This window comes from Lolium rigidum, chromosome 6 (assembly GCF_022539505.1).
Source record: "Lolium rigidum isolate FL_2022 chromosome 6, APGP_CSIRO_Lrig_0.1, whole genome shotgun sequence".
NCBI lineage: Eukaryota > Viridiplantae > Streptophyta > Magnoliopsida > Poales > Poaceae > Lolium > Lolium rigidum.
Genome location: NC_061513.1, coordinates 246,165,369 through 246,188,750, shown reverse-complemented (window position 1 = coordinate 246,188,750; position 23,382 = coordinate 246,165,369). Strand labels below are relative to the sequence as shown.

Genomic DNA, 23,382 nt, shown 5'->3' with positions numbered 1-23,382 from the left:
TGTAGTAGCAGGTGGAGCAATAGGTGTGCATAGGAAATCATTATTATTTGTGCCAGTGAAGTCACACAACTTAGTATTCTCAATAGTACCCATTTTAGCAGTAGTAAATAAAGCAAACTAGATAAAGTAAATGCAAGTAACTAATTTTTTTGTGTTTTCGATATAGAGAACAAGACAGTAAATAAAGAAAAACTAGCAACTAATTTTTTTGTGTTTTGTTTAAGTGCAGCAAACAAAGTAGTAAATAAAATAAAGCAAGACAAAAACAAAGTAAAGAGATTGGAAGTGGAGACTCCCCTTGCGGCGTGTCTTGATCTCCCCGGCAACGGCGCCAGAAAAAGAGCTGTTGACGTGGGAGTTGAAAATCTTTGTGGTGTAACTTTTCTTTGTTCCCCGGCAACGGCGCCAGAAAAAGAGCTTGATTGCACGTCCGTTGGGAACCCCAAGAGGAAGGTATGATGCGCACAGCAGCAAGTTTTCCCTCAGTAAGAAACCAAGGTTATCGAACCAGTAGGAGCCAAGAAGCACGTTGAAGGTTGATGGCGGCGGAGTGTAGTGCGGCGCAACACCAGAGATTCCGGCGCCAACGTGGAACCTGCACAACACAATCACGGTACTTTGCCCCAACGTAACGGTGAGGTTGTCAATCTCACGAGCTTTTTGAAAACAAAGGATTAGATGTATAGTGTGGATGATGATGATTGTTTGCGAAGAACAGTAAAGAACAATTGAAGTAGATTGTATTTCAGATGTAAAGAATAGGACCGGGGTCCACAGTTCACTAGTGGTGTCTCTCCCATAAGATAAACAGATGTTGGGTGAACAAATTACAGTTGGGCAATTGACAAATAAAGAAGGCATAACAATGCACATACATATATCATGATGAGTACTATGAGATTTAATCAGGGCATTACGACAAAGTACATAGACCGCTATCCAGCATGCATCTATGCCCAAAAAGTCCACCTTCAGGTTATCATCCGAAGCCCCTCCAGTATTAAGTTGTAAACAACAGACAATTTCATTAAGTATGGTGCGTAATGTAATCAACACAAATATCCTTAGACAAAGCATCGATGTTTTATCCCTAGTAGCAACAGCACATCCACAACCTTAGAACTTTCACGTCATCGTCCCGAGATTTAATGGAGGCATGAACCCACTATCGAGCATAAATACTCCCTCTTGGAGTCACAAGTATCAACTTGGCCAGAGCCTCTACTAGCAACGGAGAGCATGCAAGAACATAAATAACATATATGATAGATTGATAATCAACTTGACATAGTATTCAATATTCATCGGATCCCAACAAACACAACATGTAGCATTACAAATAGATGATCTTGATCATGATAGGCAGCTCACAAGATCTAACATGATAGCACAATGAGGAGAAGACGACCATCTAGCTACTGCTATGGACCCATAGTCCGGGGGTGGACTACTCACACATCGATCCGGAGGCGATCATGGCGATGAAGAGACCTCGGGAGATGATTCCCCTCTCCGGCCGGGGTGCTGGAGGCGATCTCCGAATCCCCGAGATGGGATTGGCGGCGGCGGCGTCTGCGGAAGGTTTTCCGTATCGTGGCTCTCGATGCTGGGGTTTTCGCGACGAAGGCTTTAAGTAGGCGGAAGGGCAGGTCAAGGGGCGTCACGAGGGGCCCACACAACGGGCCGCGCGACCGGGGCCCGGGCCGCGCCGCCTCGGCGTGTGGCCACCTCGTGGCCCCACTTCGTTACTTCTCCGGTCTTACGGAAGCTTCGTGGAAAAATAGGACCACGGGCGTTGATTTCGTCCAATTTCGAGAATATTTCCTTACTAGGATTTACGAAACCAAAACAGCAGAAAACGGCAAGCGGCTCTTCGGCATCTCGTCAATAATTAGTGCCGAAAAATGCATAATAATGACATATAATGTGTATAAAACATGTGAGTATCATCATAAAAGTAGCATGGAACATAAGAAATTATAGATACGTTTGAGACGTATCAATACTGTTCAAGCCTGGTGATATGGTCTGGGTACATTTTCGCAAGGATAGGTTCCCGAAGCTGCGGAAGTCCAAGTTGCTTTCTCGTGGTGCTGGTCCTTACAAAGTGCTTGCCAAGATCAACGATAATGCATACTCGATAGATCTTCCAACTGATGAGTTTGGTGTCAGTAATTCTTTCAATGTTGCTGATTTGACACCATATGATGGAGAAGACCTTGGAGCGTCGAGGTCGCCGCCTTTTGAAGGGGGAGATGATGAGGACATCCCTACTATACTACAACCTCCGTCATTACAAGATGAAGACGATGCTGCTGTGAAGCTCAAGTCCAATGAAGTCAAGATTGGACCAATGACACGAGCTCGTGCGAAGCTACTCAAACAACAGGTGAACTTGTTCTTAAGTGATACTTTGATCGATGAGAACTTTATACTGCGTAAGTCCTATTACTTATGTATGATCAGGTATGAGGAGGGAGCAAGCATCACACGAGGAGGAGAGGAGCAGTTGGACAAGAAGCTGGACATGGAGCTGGACATGAAGCTGGACATGAAGATATCCCATGGACGCGCGAGGGAGGAGAGGGAGGCATGCGTGAAGGAGGAAGAAGTCCAGGCCGGTATCAGGTCCGGTCAGACCAGCCGCCACGCCGGCGCGCCCGGTCACAGGCCCGATCCGACCGGGCGCCACGCCGGATCAGCCCGGCGCAGACCGGACGCCACGCTTGTGCCCGGCCGGGCACTATCTAGTATGCTGGACCCTTAGCCCGGTTCCCACGGCGCCAGACTCGGTTGAAACCGGATGGCCCGGTCCCAGGCCCGGTCGACCGGCCATATGACCGGCCGACTCCGAGTCTGTCTCGACCAGATCCGATCTGGATCGGTTTCTATGTATCTTTTCGACCTGAGGTCGTCCTGAACCCCTATATAAGTGCCCAGGACGCCCCCAAATTAGGTTTAGACCATGTTTAAGATAAACCCTAGTTCATAGTTGATTGCTTTGCAACTCTATTGAATCTCTACACCATATTGCATTGATTTGGTGTAAACCCCTGAAAGTCTTGTATGATATGCTGTTCCATTGAGAATTAGACGGTTGCAACTTACCGCTTCTTGGTCGGCGGCTACGTGCGTAAGTGTGTGGAGTTGCGAATATCTTGCAGGGTTGAGAGCTGTTGCATTGGCGACAGGGACCAATCGAGGGATCTCGTTGTGTCATACAAGTTATCATCCATTTCATCATCGTGTATCTCCGTTGTGTTCATCCCGTGATCATCATCACCACCGTTGCTTACTGAGAAGATCGGGCCACCCCTTATCAAGGGCACCTCGCGGCGATCAGGGCGGAGATCGCCAACGCCAGGGCCGAGCTCCCGACACCAGGGCGGCGCTCGCGAAGGCGCGGGCAACGATGGCAGCCCCACCAGCGGACGCCGTCATCCACGACATCGCGGACGACGACGCCCCAGTACCCGGCCGCTTCGAGTGCGCCAGCGACCAGTTCGTTCTGGTCGCGTCCTTCGAGACCCTTGCTGGGGACGCCCTGCGTTAGGCTTGGTTGACGGAGGAGGAAGCCCACAACTATGCGATCGCCATGGCTCGGGAGTACATGTGCTCCGACCTGGACTCGCTCCAGCGGAGGGGACCTTCTCCCGCGCGGGTCGAGCAGCAGAACCGGGAGCTGGCGGGCGCCATCGCCGCTAGAGACGAAACGGTGGCGGAGGCGGCTAGGGACAGGGCCCGCTTCCACGCCCAGCTGGTGAGGTTGCAGGCGGCGGCCCAGGCGAACGACGCGGCGGGGCGGCGGAGGCGGAGGCGACGGCGGCCCAGGCGGTGGCGGCGAAGGCGGAGGCCAACTCTATGGCCAGGACAATCATGTGGGACTCCTTCCTGGCCGAGGTCCTCGAACGCCGCAGGCGGCAGGACGAGATGTCCGATCACCGCCGTGCGCAGCGTGCGGAGTGCGTGGAGCGCTCCGCTTCGACGACGGCACCGGCCCCTCCGGCTGCTAGTAGTAGGCCGCGCGACAACGAGTAGGTACGGCCATTGTAGTTTTAGGTTAACTCGACTAACCATCTCTGTAAAGATGATCCTTTTGGCCAATCAATAGTAATGAAAAAAATAATGTTTTGCTTACCTAGTCACTGCGACCGGGCCGGATGCACCGAACGCGGACACTTTCCGCGACAGCGCAGCGTCCGCGGAGACGAAACCTGGCGCATATTTGGGCCAGGTTTGCGTCGCCGCGGACGGCCCGGTCACTTTGCCCGGTAGATGCAAACGGACGCTGATGCCCTTAGTCTTGATCACTACTATAGTACTATCTCATTGTTTGCAGTGAGCTGACTTCCATTTTGCAACAGTAGATTCATGAGTTGTGTTTGTGTCCTTCGCCTACACAGCTTGTGCCAACTTAGGTGATTTTGTTGTTAAATTGCTTAATTAAATGCAGTCATTGAAAGGAATCGTACTTCAGTAGGCTCAGGGTTACCCTCAATCTCATCGACTGAGCGTGAACTAATTTCTATTTTGTTGTTCAATTTCCTAATTAAATGCCGTCGTTGAAAGGAATTGTAAACCAAACCAGCCATCAGTACTGCCAGCTACGTGAACTGTTGTGTTTTACAGCAGAATGTGAATAGAATAGACGTACGAACAAAAGCAAGAGAAATTACATAGCTATCTAGGGGGCGTATCTGGTGGAAATGAATAGATCCTGGAAATCTGCAAATTTCCTTTCTCGACCGTTAGATCCTGTACCAGCGATCCAGATGTCTCAGAAGCCTCGTCCTGGTTATTTTACAGAAAACCGCCCGCAGTCACAAGTTACGGTTTGCATAGAGACCCTGGACAAATGTTACTCCGATATTATGAGGTCCCCTGGTACAGTTCTTGTTCCACATTCCTGGACCATTTACGGCCTTCATGTGCCACATATGCACTACAAGATACTTGGACAAATTCGTTGTCTGTGAATTTTTGGCTGTACAAACTGAACTGGTTTTTCTTTTTCTTCCACAATATTAACTAATCATGAGTTTGTACGTACATGATTACAGTGTATACACTTTTTTAAAAAAAATAGTACTAGTTTGTTGTCTCACATTTAAATATTTCAGTCGATGGAGAAATAAATAATCAAACTATAAAATTCATTCAGAGAAATGCTAAAGCAATCTTACAAAATGAATAAATCTTCAACACAAGCATCAATTAAGCAGCACGTCTCCAGCACACGCATGCTTTATTCTGAAACCATCATGTGGGTCAATTTAGCATAGCACAAACATCAGGTGGCGGGTACAAAGCTTTGCATTTGGACAAGTTCTAGAAATGTCAACTAATACATAAATTCTAGATTATAAATACATATTTTGAATCCGACAATAGAATAGCTATCTCGCGGTGGCATCTGCTTCAAATTTCTGCAGATAAAATGCACAAGTTTAATGAGATGCCAATAAGAGGGTAGTGGGAAAATCCTTTAAATTTCAGGAAATAATCTGTGTAAATTACAAAAAGAATATAAATATTTTGTAGCATGTACTATAAGAAGGCAAGTATCCTTTTGAAGTCAAAAAGAAAGATAACATGAAGGCTTAAGATGACTCTCCTTGTAGAGACTAATAAACTAAAAATGTGGGATCAAAATAATGTTGATCTATTATCATCTGGTAGTGGTGCAAACTTATCGAAGATGACTCTCCTTGTAGAGACTAATAAACTAAAAACTCATGTGGAATTTGTTACTGCACCATATGTTCAGAAGGTACACACAAGTATGCTTTATTTGACTTAATTAAGCAGGAATGCCAGAAAATTAAACTTACCTCGTCGTAGTCCCAGGTACGAACTGAAATAAGTAACCATAGATTCAGGTGCTCCACTTGAACTGTGAGTGTCTTGGTGCTCGATGCAAATGGACCTCCTGCTTCCTAAACTGGGTGCATCTAGGTAGAAGGCAGTGGCGTTGAGGACCAAGGGAGCTCGGGCGGCACAAGAACAAAGCTTTGAACGGCGTCGAGCAAGATCCTGGCGGCGCGCAGATCGACGCGGAGAAATGGGGCTTGGAGCTGCGTGCGAGCAAGGACGTAGATGGGCAGTGGCGTGCTGGACCAACCCGTTTGGGGCGCCGTAGCCATGGAGCTATCCCGCTCGATCTCGGATGGGGAATGGGGAGCAGGGAGATGAAGAAAGGGGATTTCACGATTCTGTTTGCTCCTGCTGTACCGACACAAGGGGACGGGGATAGAAGAGGCAGATAATAGATGTGTAAGGGGGTTTTCTACAAACTGCATGGTGGTGGAACCAGGACATGAGATCTGACCGTTTGAAACAAATCCGACGACATGGACCGGAATTTGCAGATTTGCAGGAAGTAGTCCATTTTCAGGTGATACGTTCCCTAGCTATCTACAAGAAGTAGCAACTCACTCTATGTTTAACAGTGCAAAAACTTAAAAAAATAATACTATTACCAAAGGTTCCACTTTATGCCCAAAAGCCTTTGACAAGAGAACTCATAAAAGCATTTAACAAGAGAACACATAACTGCAGAATTAGGTGAGTGCTTTGTACATGCTGATATTGTTCTTAACAGGAAGAAGAAAAGACACATCCACGCCCAGGAGAAACTGATCGATCATTGGGTTGCACCCCATTTAGTATACTCCGCTTTGATTTTCTCAGCTTCACGACCACATCTGTCATCGTCATCCTTTGATCAGGAGAGTCGCTGGTGCAGACCAAACCCAGCTCGAATATTGGCACAAGAAATACTTCCAAGTTGCAACTGGAAGAAGGTCCTCGCAGTAGGTCGTCATCCACAATGTGGGCAAGCTCAGCAGGGAACGCTTCTAAAACCCACCGCCTCAAGGTTAGATTTCCGACGAAAATTGCATCGGTGGGTCTCCTTCTAGTGAAAACTTCCAGGAGCATAATGCCGTAGCTGAACATGTCGCTCTTTCGTGATGCTTTTCCAAGAGTCCCGTACTCTGCATATGGATTACACAAACAGGAAATCAAAACATGGCAGATTAATCATAATTACTCGTTGGCTTTATAAGGACCAAAGGTAGAGAAAGTTTAATTGGAAACACTAGTCAAGTACCTGGTGCCATGTATCCAAGTGTGCCTAGCATGCTCATAGCGATCACAGAGGTATCGTCGCATAGTAGCAACCTTGCGATGCCGAAGTCTGCTACATGTGCCGTCATGTCCTCATCAAACAACACATTGCTGGGCTTCAAGTCACAGTGCAAGACCACCTCGTAGTGGTCATGGTGCAGATACTCCATCGCCATTGCCACATCGAGCATGATGCCTAGCCTCTCGAATAACCCCAAGTGCCTTGTGCTTTCAGAGCAGTGCAAGAGAGCGTCCAATGTGCCATTGGGCATGTATGGAAGTACTAGTGCTCTGAAGTCCAGGTTAGAACATGTGTTGAGTATCCTTATCAGGTTGCGATGCCGCGCCATACGGAGCACATGGCACTCGGCATCGAAGCTTCTCATGCCTTGCTCCAGCTGCATGTTCAGGACTTTTATTGCAACCACCAAACCGTTGTTTAGCTGTCCCTTAAAAACTTTTCCAAAGCTTCCAGACCCGAGCTGGTAGCTCTCACTGAAGTTATTTGTAGCACGAGCGAGCTCATGATAGGAAACCAAAGGATGACTTGTCAGGTCAACCACGCCGGCAGAAACACCTTGTTGATTCTTACTTTTCTTTCTTATCATTACATATATGCAGGAAGCTACAACACCGATCACTATGATGATGGTAGGGACTAAAAGTTTCAGCACGCCACCTTTAGTTTTCTTTGAGTGACATGTTGAAAACCCTAAGCGTAAAGCACCACAAAGACCGGAGTTCCCCATCAAGGACAGTAAGGTAATGTTTGAGAAGATCCCTCCATTGGGTATCTGACCTTCCAGATTATTAAAAGATAGGTTCAAAGAAGTGAGGAGGGTAAAATTGGCCATGTAATTTGGGATTGTACCAGAGAGATTATTATTGGATAGGTCCAAACTTTTCAAGCTGGTTAGTTTGTTGAAAGAGTTTGGAATTGAATCAGAGAAGGAATTTTGTGATAGGTCCAAAGCAGTTAACATTTGGAGTTGTCCAATCGAATCTGGGAACCGACCAACAAAGTGATTGGTAGATAGATCCATGGTAATAATTTGTTTCAGATGGCCTATATCAAATGGCAGTGAACCGTTCAAAGAGTTTTCATATAGTTCTAGGCTTAGTAGGCTATCAATATGAAACAAACTTGGCGGCAAAGTTGAAGTTAACTGGTTTCCAGATAAGATGAGAGTTTCTAACTTGCTGAGGTTACCGATATCTTCTGGTATTGAGCCAGACAATTTGTTGTCGTTGAGAGAGACATGGGCTAGATTATTTAGCATGGCAATCTGAGATGGGATGGAGCCGAACAAGTTATTATCATGGAGATCAAGCCATTGTAGATTTTTCATCATCATGATGGACTGTGGAATTGCACTCTCAAGTTGGTTTCCTGAAAGATCAAGGACAATCAGGCTAGTTAAATTTGAAATTGTAGTTGGAAGCTCTCCAACTAACCTGTTTCTACGTGCTAAAAAAGTTTGCAGCTGGGTTGATAGATTCCCTACACAGTTAGGGAGGTTACCAGTGAAATTATTCCACATGACGCTAAGATACTGGAGATTCGGAAGATTGGAAAAATCAGACAAGAAGCTGAGATCCCCATATAGGTAGTTTGTTGAAATATCAAGGTCTACCAAAGAGTTCATGGTACCAATATACCTAGGTACTGATCCAACCAACATGTTTTTGTCCAACAGTAATATTGCTAACTCAGTTAGGTTGTCAAGAGAAGTAGGAAAGGGTCCTGTTAGCTCATTGTCTGAAAGATTCAACTCTGACAATTCAGTCAACTGGCCGAGTTCTGTTGGGATGGCTCCTGTTAGCTTGTTGGATCCCAGGTCAAGGACATTCAGCGAAGTGAGGTTGCTAAGTGTAGTAGGGATTGGACCAAAAAGGCCCATCTCCCCTATGGAAAGCCAAAAGAGACGAGTCAACTTGCCTAGCCATGTTGGCACAAGACCTTCAAATGAATTAATGGACAAGGAAATAGCTTGGAGGTGCTGACAAGATGCGAGGCCCAACGGAATCTGCCCTGTGAAATTGTTCTTTCCCATGCTGAAAACTTGCAGCATCGGGAGACTGAAACTCTCGTTGCCAGGGAAAGTACCAGTTAAGTAGTTATGGGTGAGATAGAGAGTCTGAAGTTTAGACATGTTGAAAATGGCCGTTGGCACTTGGCCGGTGAGAAGATTGTAGTTCATACGGAGGTACTGGAGCACCGGCAAGGAGCCAATGCAGGATGGTATTAATCCTGACAGGCTGTTGTTGTCGAAGTTTATGAAGGTTAGCATAGGGGTGTTGTTAAATATGCTGGTGGGTATAGAGCCGCTAATGTCGTTTCGCGCGAGATTTATGTATGCAAGATTGTGCAGGTTCTGTAGCTCTAGCGGGATTGGACCGGAGAGAAGGTTCAACTTTAGATCAAGATGTTGAAGCCCCGTGAGGTTTCCAATGGTGGGAGGGATGCTACCTGACAGGCCATTCAAGCCAAGTTGCAGGAACTTGAGGCGATGTAGTCTGCCAAAATCATGTGGGATAAAGCCCGTAATATTGGTGTTGTTGAGATTGAGGACAGAGAGGAAAGAGAGGTTACCGAGGTGAGGTGTGATCGGTCCATAGAGGGGTGTATCCGGCAGCGACAGAGCAGTGACGCGCTGCCTACGGCGGCTGCATGAGATGCCGACCCAATGGCAGAATGATGTACTGGTTGTCCAGTTGCCGGCAAGGACACCAAGAGGGTCGGAGAGCTGGGCTTTGAAATCCAGCAGAGCGGCAAGGTCTGTGTCGCTGCCATTGCCGTTGGGAGAAGAAGGGGCGCTACCAGCTACAGAAATGGCTGATAGAACTAGGAGGAGAAGGGAAATGGGTGTGGTGGCCATTGTGCTGCTCCTGCTCGTATGCTCACCAAGCTGCTCATATAGTGTGGTTTGTCTGAACTTTTTCACTCAACTGGGGATCCTAGTAGACGCCAAGGTTCCCTTTTCTTGGAAGCAACGGAGCTTTGTATGTGGTGATGACAAGGAAGGTAGCCCGCATGTATCAAGTGGCTCTCTCGGGCTGTATTGCAGCGGACACATGCATCGAACCTGTTCATATTGTGATTCTGAAACGCATATGGATAGTGGGCTAGTGGCAGACGCGCATGCTCTACCCCATCCACAGCTAGTCAAACTTTTGGGCCGTATGGAGAGCTTTTTTGGGCGCCAAAGGGTTTGCTGTCCATATTAAGCAGGACGTGATTCTATTATATATTACTAGCAAAAGTGTCCGTGCGTTGCACCGGGAGAAGCGAAAACTCGCTCGTTCCAATGAATCATCCGTGATGATATTTCTTCTATTTGCCATCATTGACGAAGGTAGTCACATTTTCTTCTACTCATGACAAACATGCCTAATACTTTTTTTTTTGCGAGATAAAACATGCCTAATACTAAGATGGGCTTGTGAGGCTCTCGCTGCACTGAATTGTAATACCGTAGATGGTTGTCGCCACAACCCCTGTAATTTAAAGTTGTTGCATACTCCATTTCACATTGTAATTCTACGGACTTTGTATGATGGTTTGCAACACCTGTCTGCCATCTACACTTGGTGTTGCAAAACAAATGTCGCTTATTAGAAAAGCAAGAGTTTCGCAAAAAAAGAGAGTTTTAAAATTGTATTTTTAAACATTATCACTACTTATATTTTGGCTCAAACTCGTTTGACTGGCCTAACTGAATTCTTGTGTGCTGCCACAAATTTTAGAGATCTTATATTTTAATGCTCCAACAATAGGGATGCATGAAGTCCAGACATAATGGCGTTAGGGGGCTATGGGGTTTGATTTTTTTTTTTAATCACCACGTTTTGTCAACTTGTGATCCGCATACATGCACTACTTTTGATACTGTACAATGAGAAAGAGAACAATAATATACTAAATAAAAAAGAGCAATAAAGAAATGAATTAAAGCAGAAAACTGGGTATCGAGGTTCTTCCATGATCTATCAGATTGTGAACAAAATTTGTAGTCTGTATTATGTTTTTTCCAACCAGTGATCAAGATGAATTATTGCAAGAAAACAGAAACATGAGCAAATGCATGTTCAAGAATTCATTCTGCAGTTCCCTTCACAGGCAAACAAAAGTACAATATTAGAAAATGTGTTTGTAGATGTATCATGATTGAACTGGTATTTTAGATATATATGTACTAAAACTGTTATGACCGGCCTGGTGGCCCAACCGGCCAGGCCTAAGTGAGGGGCTTAGCCCAAGTTAGCAGATTAGGGTTTCGCAATTCTCTTATAAATACAAGTTGTAATAGACCATATCGATCAAGCAATAAACAGATCTTATAGATCGTTATTGCCGACTCCTTGAGGAGTCGGTCTTCCCTGCCCTAGCCGCCGCTCCTTCCCTGGCGCCGCCTTCCTCTCCCTCGTCTAGCACACTTCCATCCCTACAATCTACGTAACCGGCCTGGTAGGATCTCAGATCCTATCAATTTGGTATCAGAGACCTCTACGATCATGTCTTCGAGCCAGCCCACCGCCACCACCGCCGCCGCCTCCGAGACGCCGCCGGCCTCCTCCGCCGCCGCGCCCCTGCCGCCGCCCTCCACGGGCGTCGCGGCGCCCCTGGCGGATGTCGCGGGCGCCGCCCTCCTCTCGCGGCAAGAGCTCTCGACGGCCATCCGCGACCTCGCCACCGCCGTCCAAGGCATCCGCCTGTGCCCGATCGGCACTCGGGGATGACCCCGCCGCCGCCGCCGCCGGCCCTCAACGCCTACTCGGCCGCGCCGGCGTTTCCGCCCGTCCGGGCGTGCCCGCCCGCCCCCGACCTCGCCGCCCCCACGGCCGTGGTCGTCGTGGCAGCCGGCCCCCGGCGCCGGGCCCGCCTCGCTGCCCCGGGCGTCCCCATCCGGCGGGTGTCGTTCCCGCCGTCGCCCTCGCGGCTCCCGGCGTGGGTGACCGCGACGGAGCCCCCGCCCGTCTACTCGTCCGCATCGGCGCCTCCTCCCGTCTACACGACCGCCGGGGACCCTCCGAGGCCCTCCTTTCCGGAGCCGGCATACTCGCGCTTGGCGGAGCCTTCCGCCGGACGCGCGGAGTACCGAGGCGCTGCCGGCCCAACCCCCACGCTACGCCAAGCTCGACTTCGCCACGTACGACGGCGTCGAGGACCCCTCAGCCGGCTCAACCAATGCGAGCGGTTCTTCCGAGGGCGGCGCACCCTCGCCTCGGACCGGACTTGGCTCGCCTCGTACCACCTCCGCGGCGCCACCCGGACATGGTATTACTCCCTCGAGCAGGATGAGGGCGGCATGCCCCCATGGGACCGCTTCCGCGAGCCTCGCCTTCTACGCTTCGGTCCCCGATTCGCGGCGGTCGCTTGGCGGAACTCGGGCGTTTGGCCTTCACCACCACGGTGCGGGACTTCGCCGACCGCTTCCGAGCCCTCGCATGCCATGCGCCCGGGGTGACGGGGCAGCAGCGCGCCGAGCTCTTCATTGGCGGACTGCCGGACCACATTCGCGTCGACGTGGAGATGCGGGATCCCCGAGACCTGCGGTCGGCCATGTACTACGCTCGCGCCTTCGAGCAGCGCGCGCGGTCCATGCAGCGAGGCCTTCCCGGCCGGCGACGTTCGGCCAGCCGACCGCCCTCCCCCGACACCACCGGGCCGGGCGCTCACGACCGTGACTCATGCGGGGTACTCCGATCCAGCTCCGACGCGGCCTTTCCGTCGGCCGACCACGGCCGAACAGCTCGAGCGCCGTCGTAAAGGGTTATGCTTCAACCGCGACGAGCTCTATGTACCGGGCCACGTTTGTCCACGCCTGTTCTACTTGGAGACCGTAGACGACATTGCGGCTGATGTCGTCGCAGCTGGGCTGGGCTGACGCGGCCGTCTCCCGAGCCGACACCGTTCCGGGATGAGTTCCACCAGCAGTTTCCAGCTATCCAGCTCGAGGACGAGCTGTTTGAGAAGGCGGGGAGAGATGTTATGACCGGCCTGGTGGCCCAACCGGCCAGGCCTAAGTGAGGGGCTTAGCCCAAGTTAGCAGATTAGGGTTTCGCAATTCTCTTATAAATACAAGTTGTAATAGACCATATCGATCAAGCAATAAACAGATCTTATAGATCGTTATTGCCGACTCCTTGAGGAGTCGGTCTTCCCTGCCCTAGCCGCCGCTCCTTCCCTGGCGCCGCCTTCCTCTCCCTCGTCTAGCACACTTCCATCCCTACAATCTACGTAACCGGCCTGGTAGGATCTCAGATCCTATCAAAAACAATATGTTAAGCAACGACAACTGAATAGCAATTCTTATCCTATAATTGATATGACTCACACGATTTGCATCTTGACAACAAGAATACACATAATGATTACCTGTAGATAATGTTACTGCTATGATGTAACCTGATAACAACGAATTTCATGCCCGAATTACCATAATAGAACCTTTTGTGCTCCATGATGGTTTCAGTAAAGTTTTCAGAGTTGCCGTGATTTTTCACAAAACTGTCTGCAAGTAAGAAAGTTAAATATATTTAATCTATCAATTAACGTCCTACCAGATTTTGCATTGAGGAAGTACCGAAGCAGATAACCATGCTCTGATCAGAGGGGTGTCTAGCTGAAAGAAAATCAATGTCAGTAACAACTTATGATATCCTAAGTGCTTGCAAATTTAAATCCTATTTGGTGCAGGCTGGTAGGATTCATGACTGATGCATAATCTCTCTCTCTTTAAAATCCGCAGTGCATCTATTGTACAAGAATAGAATTTTGCTTAGGCCGAAATTTCAGAAAATTCCTGTGAAAATCAGCTGGTCAATTCACTTTACCACAACTCTCCATACTGTCACAAACTCGCACATATAGGCCATCTTCCAGCTTAGATAGCCTCCCTTGCATGTAGACTGAACATGATGGTCCTGGTCTCCTAGGTATAGTTGTTTCTTCTAAATGCTCCTGCCACTTCTTCTTGTTTCTTAGATAATCCTGGGAGAAGCTATGAGAATAACCATAGAAATCTTCTGAACCCATTCTGATATTTACTCCAAGATGATTTATCTCTGGTTGCATCAAGATAAAACTGTCCTCCACAATAGCGATGCTTCAATAGAAATGCATCTCATAAGCCCATGTTCAGCACCATATTTTAGCACCAACACCATCCTTTGGGAGCACGAATTCCCTCCTTGGACAGTATCTCTGCAGCCTGAATCTGCCGCCCCCTGCTCCGTACACATCCTCCACAACCAAGCAGTCACCCCATGCTCCTGCACCCAGCCTCGACCGTGGCGCACGAGTCCGGCACAGATGTGCGCGCCGGCTGCCGAATATCATCTCCTCGCATGTCATCACCTCCTCCGACGACCTTGCTTGCTAGCACAATCCAAGGCCCATACTCACCAGCATTTTAGTCCTTTCGCTTGTTGGGACAAACTCGTCTGCAGGTTCAGACTCACCTGCATCAGTAGGCTTATATTCTGGAGCATCACCATGTCATTGGGTCGACCATCAATGTCTGACAAGAACAATGTCGCAGCTGAAGGAGGGATGTGCCAACAGCCGCCAAAAGAATATGCAGTTGGCGTTGCTTGTCCGGACGTGGTCTACGCCTCCACCTCGAGGAGGCAGTCAGACGTCAACCCAGCGACTTCTTGAGAGGACAACACCATCAGACAGGAGAGCACCAGAATCGGGCTCCAGTTCGCAGATCGGAGGGCCCGACCTCCCGCCAAAGCTCCTAGGCTGCCATGGCCATCACCAGAACGGAGAGGAGTAGCTGATCCGGAGATGCATACGGCGGACGTGCACCTCGGCAGAGAAGACGGAGGACCATCCACCGGGATCCTGACACACAGCCGGGAGTGGCCGGAGATCAGTGCTCCGTAGGAGGCGGCGGTCGAATCCGTGTTTGTGAGGTCATGGCGTCGTTTTAGATGGCGGCGCTGGTCGATTTAAGGCGTTGTTGGTCCGGCCAAACCCATCGGTAATCTCTACGGAAAGCTTGATTTCCACCTTCGATGGCGAGCGAATTCCGGCGAATTTAGGCAATCGATTTGGTGGAAAAATCTCTAGGATTTCTATGAAATCGTGTGCACATGAGAAGGACTATACATGGACGAATTTTCTTGAGGAGGAGGCAAGAAATCAGGATTGATTTGGTAAGATTCGGATTCAGTACAAACTTTTTTTTAACACAACTAGTTGAATGCCCGTGCGTTGCTACGGGAAAACAAAGTATGAAAAAAAAGCGATTCCATTTTATTGGGTGTCGCAGGCACGATTTATGGTTTTTAAATATCTTATACTACATTCTATCATTTTTACCCCACTTACTAAACCCCTTGGGATCAACATGTGTTCCTTCTTTAAACATCCTCAACATGTGATGTATCTTTTTTCTATAGCACACAATATTCGCATCATATTAGCCATGTTTGCAGAAAACAATTTGCAGTACTTTCATTGTGTAAGTGCGTCAATAACAAGAATATCTTTGTTGATCCTAAATCCATGTCTAAACTGGTTCCGAAAAGTGCAATATAACACAAAATGTGAAGCAGCAACAAAAAATAGTATACTACATTTACAATACATTTACAATTTCATGCACTGCGTACATTTGTTTGAAAAATCAACCTACCATTGTTCCTCATATCTTTCCTCCTGTAAGTGCGCGACCAGCAATTCCACTGACCCACAAAAATGAGTTGTCTTTTCGTGTATATGTTTAACAATAAAAACATCGCCTATGAAAATGTGGGTCCTGGAAATGTGAAAATAGTACACAAAAGTAGTGGTCTCTAAATCATATCCAATCATGGGATAGAGATCAGGTGACATGCACCTTTTGCATGTCACCTGGTGACATGCGGCCTAAATCCAAATTTAAACATTGCGAATTTTTTTGAAAAAAATCATGCATGTTCACAGCACATATTAAGATAACCCCTAAAAATTTCAGATCAAAATTCGAAACACACATCGAGAAACAAAAAAGAGAAATCTGTCATGAATAGTTCTCGAATTCAAATCTGAGTTTCTCTGTAGACTATTCACATCTGAGTTTCTCTTTTTTGTTTATCGATGTATGTTTCAAATTTTGATCTAAAATTTTTAGGGGTCGCGTTAATATGTGCTGTGAACATGCATGATTTTTTTCAAATTTTTTCGCAATATTTAAATTTGGATTTAGGCCGCATGTCACCAGGTGACATGCAAAAGGTGCATGTCACCTGATCTCTATCCCCAATCATGTTCTTCAAATTTGTCATACTAAATGGACAAGCTCCTACTCCTTCTAGGGCTTATGCTTACAGATTTTCCAGGAGAGCCATGCAAAAGAATTACATATGGTGCAAGAAATAAGTCAAACAGAAGTAAAGATTCAGTCAACTCATCTTGAAAGCTCGAAGAAAAAAACGGATCGGGATCTTCAGAGCAATTCGTAAAAAGTCTTCACAAAAAAAAATTCAGAGTCATCCTAACACCAAATCCATCTGCTACAGATGCAACAGTATGTCAAGAACTTAAGTAGATTTCATAACACAGATATCACAATGTGTATTACCCATTGCCTGCCAGGTCTGGTTACTAACTCTGAATCGAACAAAAATACTAACCAAGATGTACACCCTCAGTTGTTAATACCAACCTCTTGGCATGCACACTCGCCTAGAAAATGATTAAGCAAATGTAGTACAAGGAAACAAATGCAAGGTTATAGAAACTGAGATATTATTTTCTGTTGGAGACAAAGGATAATAATTCGCTGATTTGGTTGGAAATCTCTAGTATTGGCACACATACTAACAACTCTTCTCCAACATATTGTAACTATCTATTTTCTTCAATCCCTAAAGCAGGAGACTCCTGCAACGAAGTTATAAAAAATACATGGAGCACAACTTTCCATGAATTGTGTTTTTAAAACAACACATACATGGCAGATGTCTGATGACCTGATCTGGATGTTCATACATAAGAAATCAAGAAATACAAGGGATTGAGAATTCAAGATGGAGGAAACCTTGAAAGCTCAGCTTAGATGAAGTGATGAACTGCCTGGGCGAGCTGGATCCTATAGGTCAGGCATGCGGATGCCCTTGCTTCTGCTGCCACCGGCCCACCGTTAAATGGCATATAACATTTTAGGCTTTTAGCTCTCTCCATAACCTGGCTCTGAAAATAGGCTTGTCATGCGTGGACCAAAGGTTGTCCAGCGAAGGGGTGAGAGGTGAGCGACAGGAGATGATTCCTCACACTTTTTTCCTTTTTTTTTTTGGCCAGGAATCGTGGGAGGGTGCTGCGGACGAAGCCATCGACGTATCGGCCGACGACAGAATGCGGCATCGTAGTATAGATATTAGTATATTTTCATACACCTGTATAAAGTCACCAGTTAGTCAAATACATTTAAATGCACATAAACTTCCATCTACTCCACTTTTTTTGAGGATTCTAACTACTATACTTTCTACGAAGAAATGGACATTTGTTTAACATGATCAGACCGAACTGTGTGGATCACTGACAGCTAAGAAATCATAGGAGTAACCATGGAAATACATAGCGCTAGATGGAACACATGGCTTTGATGAATTTCGATACAGAATTCAGTTTAGAATTTAGAAATGAAATTTTATTGATGCTCTAGCTAGCCTGTACGACGGTATGACTAAACTATATGAATAGGTTGAAACCTACGATTGAAAGTGGTTGATAGGCATCAGTCGCTGCAATGAACAATCATGCAAAGAATATCTGGCCAATTTGTATGATCTATGAAAATATCAAGAGGCTGGCCAAGCTTTATGTTAAGTGCTGATACTAAAATTGAAAGAGATGTGAACTCTATGACTCACAACTTAGCCGTGTTTTGTAGGTCTGGAGATTAATCTGCTGACTGGGAGGTTCAGTACCAGGTAATGCTTGGTTGTGAGCGACGGTAGAAACCTTGTCACTCTAGGCTAAATATAAACCTCTCTTCTCACATATGAAGATACAAATACTTAATTGTCTGCAAAAGCGAATGTCAGATGTTGTACCTAGCCCTCGCCATTTTTTTTTTGTAATCTCCTATTGCAGAGATCGTTGATAATCCAAAAATCCCAAAAAAAGTATTGTTAGGAAAGAAACACTTAATAAACAGGGCTACTGCATATATTCAATAAGACAATAACCTTCAGAGTATGCGCATAGCCTTATACCATAATTTTTGCAGCACCATCATGCAAAACACCGCCCATATACTGAAAACAAAAAAAACTAATTATAGAATATGTAAAATGAATGAATAACTTAGGAATGAAAAATAGAAAGCTATGAAGTGAAATAAATAGTAGCAACTTGGAGCTTTCATAGATAAATTCTGAGAGAAATGAAAGAAATCTGCACCGTGTAAATTCCCCAGGAAAACCGTCACATGGTTCATGGAAAAATTGCACCTGCCTAAGAACTTGTAAGTTACCTGACATATCTCTTGGTAAGTGGGATTTGTTCTGCTCGGGCAAGCAGCTGGCAATGTTGTGCTGTGTAAGGCTGGCCTGATAAAACCCAAACACGACATGTCCTTACTTCCAAGGTGAACGCTACCTCAGGGCAAACACGACAGATGCATAGCTCGTAAACAAAAAGATCCAGGGGCTAATCACCAGATTCAGTGTTTTGGCTCTTACTAAAATCTCAGGAATTAGCTTCACATTGTCCCTGACTAAAATCTCATGGATTAGCTTCACATTGTCCCTGAAGTAATTTGTTCAACAGCTCAGAGCTTTAGCAAGTATACAAACCGCAAATAATAAAGACACATTGCCAAATAGACATCACATTCAGCCATTCAAATATATGGAAAGTTCACAATAGTTGATGTTAAACACTTTGCACATACCCATGTAGAACTATCTCCATAACACTTTCACTGTACCCATCACTCCATCAGCAAAATGTAAATTATTTCAAAGTACGGTCAAGGAGTTATTTACCAGGTGAATCTTGTTTGGCCTTCTAACGAGAAGTAAAACTGAACGATGTAAATGAGTATTGCTTCCTCATGCAGTCCTGCAGTATCGCAGGTCGTTCTAGCTGCAGATCCGATTTTGTGATAAATCATGTGTATGGCAACAAAGAAAGACTGGGTTGGTCAGGATAGTAAAATATGGTCATGCCAGTATTAAAAAGCACCTATCCCGGGGGTGTTTCAGTTTGAGTACAGCATGACAGTGAAAATTCAATTGATGATAGTTTATTTGGCCTCTCAACTAAAATTCAAGTAATTGGTAAAAAAGGGCAGCATACCAAGAAAAATTTATGAAGCACTTTGTTGTACAATTTGTCGAGTAAACTAAACTCAGTGGCAAACAAACAATTCTACCAAAAATAAGTTTTGACCCAAGCTGTCACAAGCACTAAAAATACAACTGATCAAGCACGGATACTCCTACTAATATAAATGATTGAACAAACAATGATTAAAACACTTTATCAAGCACCGATTAAAACAATTGATCAAGGTGGAGATTTAGCAACCATCTATACTCTTACGACATGCATACTGCAGACTCTTATAACAGAATATAGATGTAGAACATAGAATTTTAAAATGGTGTTTTTTCATTTGGAGAAGTAAACACAAACAAATTTACTAAAGATCTAACAAATCGAAGGTCGTCACTCGCCAGGACGTCCATGCAACAAAATTAGTTTATTAGTTATTCAAACAAAGAAAAGCACTAAACCTAAGATAAGATGCACATATCAAACAGATAAATCGAAATATATGGCGATTGGCTACAGCAACAACCTGCTTACAGTGTCATTGTTCACATCAAAATTTAGGGAAACATTACTTGTAATTATTAACAAGAGTAAATGATCTATAGTTGAAAAAGACACACCTACATAAGCACGGTAAGATTCTGGCTATTTGATTCAGCTAAAAATCAATGATTTCCCTGTAGGCATGCAAAGTGCATGTATACGCGTATGGACAGAAACATGGCAAGCATGCATAGTGCGGGTAGAAACTACAGGTTGCGTAGATGAGGAAGAGGAGGAGCACTGACCCTGCTGGAGGCCATGGCCAAACTTTCTCGGAGACGTCCCTGATGCAACCCACAATTTCTTTTTCTCGATGAGGTGACCATCATAGATTTCCCATCCGGAAAAAGGGTCAGGGGAGAACCTTTACCTCGACCCACCTGCTGTGTTCGCGGCGCCGCCATGCGCCCCCGCTCCATAGGCCACTGCTCGCTCTGAGCCGCACGACCCCTTCCTATACCGCCCCTCTCTATGGTCCCAATCGACTGCCCCGAGTCCGCGCCCGAAAGCGTGGAGAGGCCCGGCGGAGGGGAGGGGGACGTGGATGTGCTTGTTGATGTTGATGATGCCGAGATCGACAAGTATATGGGCAGGCCGGAGAGTCCGTGCCTGAGACTGACGAGAGGCCAGGCGGAAGGGAGGGGGACGGGATGTGCTCGCGGATGTGGAAGCCTCCGAGATCTATCAGTTTCTAGGCGGGCCGCCGAGGTGGGGTGGTGGCAAAGGCGGCGGATGGACAACCGGCGCCATTGAGCACGAGGTGAAGTTGCTCGTTCGTAGAGAGGAGACGGCTAAGGGCTCGTTTGGTTACGCCCGTTCCCAGGGGCTTCCCCTACTTTTCCCGGGGCGAACTAACCCCGGGCCGAATTGCCCCGGGTGAGCCCATCTGGTCGTTTGGATGTCCGCGAGCCTGCTATTCCGCGTCGATTCCGCGTCCAACCCGGGGAGCCCATTCCACCAGTCGCGAGGCGAGGAAGAGATTCCGCGCGGCGACTAGGAGGGCGACGGCGACCGGACCGCTCCCCTTCCCACCTCCGGCAACCGGACTCCCTCACCTCCCCTCCCCGCCTCCAACCGCATCTCCTCGAAGCCCCTCCCCGACCTGAAGACCTCGAAGATCCAGAGCTGTACTCCGCCACCATCGTATCCCCGGTCCACCTTCAAAATCTTCTCCGCTCCGGCAGCAAAGATGGTGGTCCGGTGAGTACTGTAATCACGTTCACCTCCTCTTCCTTCTTCCTTTCTTGCTTTTTTCCCTTTCCATTTTCTTCTCCGACTGTATCATAATCTTTGTTGCTCCAGATCCAAAATCCAAGGATGATGAGGTTGCTGCTCCAGATCTAGAAACGTGACCATCGAAGGTTAGAGAAGCTGCAAGTTTTCTAGCATCAACGTTTGACTTTGTGGACCGTATAATTCTGCAGTTAGCTAGCTCTCACTCTGCCCTGGCCATGTGTTGTTATGAACTACTATATTGGTAGGTTCAGCTAGATGAAATACTCTAGCTGATGTCAAAGACACTAATTTTTAACTAAAATCATAGACTGTTCTCTCCATAATTTCAACTGATCTCTAAAGATAAGTTGTAGACTATGTTTGAACCTTTCCAGAGAGTGTCTATTTATTCAATTTGTCTGAACAGAATGCAAACAATGATCAGTTTAGATCTGTCCAGAATTTCGTTTTTCTGCACCTACGAGTCTTCTTTGTAACTTTGGGCCTTTTTAACATTCAAATTTAGCAATGGTGTAAACATGGAAATTGTGGAGAATGTTTTTTCTGATGTTAGAACTATTATTATTTGCTAGACTTTGTGTATAATTTTAATTCTTATGAAAAGATTAAGTGACATGTTGGACATTACTGAAATGATACTATATCACATTATTAATCTTGTCATAGGCCAGAGTTGCAGTTTCCTAGAATGATCTTCTGTTTTCTTGGAGACCTGATCAATCTTGTCATAGGCCAGAGTTGCAGTTGCAGCTGGATCATGGCGATCTCTTGCGGACCCTTCTGTCGTTGCAGCGATGGCGAGTGCGAGTCGTCGTCGTCGTCGCGGCGGATCCCCTGCCCGTAGTCGCAGCGCGGCCCCTCTGACGACGAGCACAGCGGTGGCCGGCACGTCGCCCCCTGGGCGCAACTTCCGACGACGACTAGAGGGTAGATGGTGGCCAGAGGTGTTGCTGGTGGCGACATCCCCTCCGCGTGGTCGGGCCAGCTCCTCCGATGGCCAGCGTCGGATGGCGGCCCGAAGGTGGAGCTGGGTGCGGCGGCCCCTGCAACGGCGAGCAAAGTGGACCATGGAGAAGATTCAAATTTGATTATCGAATTTTAGGAGAAGATTCAGTGCGTTATGTACTTTGTTTTTGCAAAAAAAAAAAAATCATTTGTTTCCTGTGGGACGCTTTTTCCGGTGCGGATGGAGTACATGCCTTCCGAGAACTGTTTCGCAATTTTCTACGTACGTGATGGAGCAAATATAACTTCATTTCTGCCTACCTCGGTTGTTTCCGTGCAAAAGTCACTTTTCCATGCGTCCAAACAATACCAGGGATTGGGGCTAATGGAGTCGGGGATCCCGCGTGCAACCCAAAATTCCCGCTGGGGCTAAGTTTCCCTGGTTTATCCTCCCCTGACAACCAAACGAGCCCTAAGGGGAGGAGGATGTCGGCGCTCCAGAAACAAAATCGGTCGGGAATGTGTGGGATGAGCGAAACGTTTTGTTGGGCTTGGCCCATTCGTGCGTCTGCGGGACGAAGTGGAGAGGAGGGCGACGAAAGGGAGGACGTACCGTGAGATCGATTGACGACGGAACGTCTTCGTGTTTTTTAAGTAGTATATATATATATATAGAGATATTGAGCTAGCAAGCTGTCTTATTAAAAACCTTCCGGTCCCTTTCGGTACCCTGGTAAGAAAAAAGAGTGCGTCTGAAACTTGCTGCTCCACAATTAAAGTTTGATTACATCGTTGATGAGTTGCGGAATAATAAAGCTAGGGTTCATCAACCCAATTACATGAAATTTTACTACTAAAACAATCCCTAGCAATCTCATGAGCTACCTCATTTGCTTCCCTCTGGCAGAATTGAATTGTTGGGCAAACCGTCCCCCAAAACGCGCCGGATTGAGCGTTTGGGGGACGTGTTTCGTTCGTGCCGCGTTTAGGGGACGTCGCGTACCTCAAATAAAATTTCGAAAATTTTAAACTTAAGCGAGATTCAATTAGATTCGTCCAAACTTACATAGATTCGAACGAAATTTGACTAAATTTAAACTAAACCTAATCTAGAAGTACTTGCGGCGGCCGGAGGCGTCGTAGTAGTGCTGGAAGTTGTACATGTCGTCGGTGACGACCTCCTGCTTGACGCGCTCGTCGACGGGCTCGTCGACGGGCTCGTCCTTCACCAAGCCGCTTGGTCCTGCCTC

General features: G+C 46.7%; 1 pseudogene; it reads right to left on the bottom strand.

Moving 5' to 3' along the window:
• Positions 1-5,396: 5,396 nt before the first annotated feature.
• LOC124663902 lies at positions 5,397-10,007 on the bottom strand (annotated as a pseudogene).
• Between the last annotated feature and the right edge of the window lie 13,375 nt (positions 10,008-23,382).